Consider the following 1,243-nt stretch of genomic DNA (forward strand, 5'->3'; position numbering starts at 1 on the left):
AATGAAGGAAGAGAGAAAGGAAAGAGGTAATGAAGGAAGAGAGAAAGAAAGAATGAAGGAAGAGAGAAAGGAAAGGAAGAAGGAAAGAAAAAAGGAAGGAAAGGAGGTAGGAAGGAAGGGAAGAAAAGAAATACGTATTTACTAAGCATCTAGTATGGGCCAGGCACTTTCCTAAGCACTTTATAAATATTACCTCATTTTATCTTTACAACAGCCTCAGGAGGTAGGTACCATTATCACTCCCATTTTGTAGTTGAGGAAACTGAGGCAGGGAGCAGTCAAGTGACTTGCCTAGATACACATGGTTAGTAAGTGTCTGAAGTCAGATTTGAACCCCAGAAGACCTGGGAAGATCTGGGTTCAGCCCCTTCCTCAGACATTCACTTAGGCATGTCACCGTAGGCATCATCTGAATTCAGGTCTTCCTGACTCCAGGCCCAGAAGCCACTGTACCACCTAGCTGTGAGGAAGCTGAGACCCAGTGAGGTTTAAATGACTTGCCCAAGGAAGTGAGTGGCAAATCTGGGACTGAATCCAGGCTCTTGCTCTATGCTGTGCTGCATGATACCTCTCTGAGGCTGGGGGCATGGTGCTGGCGTCCAGTCTTCCAGTGGCAGGAAATAAGTCCCACAGAGGTCAGGTGACATGTGCCCTGACCCCTGGGGTCAGTATTTTTCCTACTCTTCCTTGCTGCCTCCCAGCCACCATCTTAAGTGAGGATTCCCTTGGCCTCAGTTTCCTCATCTATAAAATAAGAGAGCTAGACTAGAGGACCTCTGAGGTCCCTTCCAGCTCTAGAACTATGATCCTTTATCTGCTTTTATCCAGCAGGAACTGTGCCTGAGCAGCAGAAACAGTGCCTGAGGGAAAGGCCTTTTAGAGAAGGGAGAAGGAAGGAAGAAAGGGAAGAAGGAAAGAAAGAAGGAAGGAGGGAAAGGAGGGAGGGAGGAGGCCCTTTGGGGAAAAGGAGAAGACAAAACCAACTTTGTCAAATCCTCAACTTTGCTAAGAGCTGGCCCTGCAGCTGCTTCACTCCCAGAGATAAAAACCACTGGCCCTCACCCAGCCTGCCACAGAGAAACACATAACAGGCCACCTCATGACTGAACATGTCTGGCCACAGCCCGAGGACATGCATAGGACTGGCTCTGGTGAATCAGCTGAGAGTTCTCCAGTCTCTCAGATGCCCAGGGAGGAAAGAACTAAAGGCACAAAAAAAGTCCCTTCCCTGACAAGGACATAT

This window comes from Petaurus breviceps, unplaced genomic scaffold (assembly GCF_028583685.1).
Source record: "Petaurus breviceps papuanus isolate PSGF00001 unplaced genomic scaffold, PetGlider_PUasm1.0 175, whole genome shotgun sequence".
In the NCBI taxonomy this organism is placed as follows: domain Eukaryota; kingdom Metazoa; phylum Chordata; class Mammalia; order Diprotodontia; family Petauridae; genus Petaurus; species Petaurus breviceps.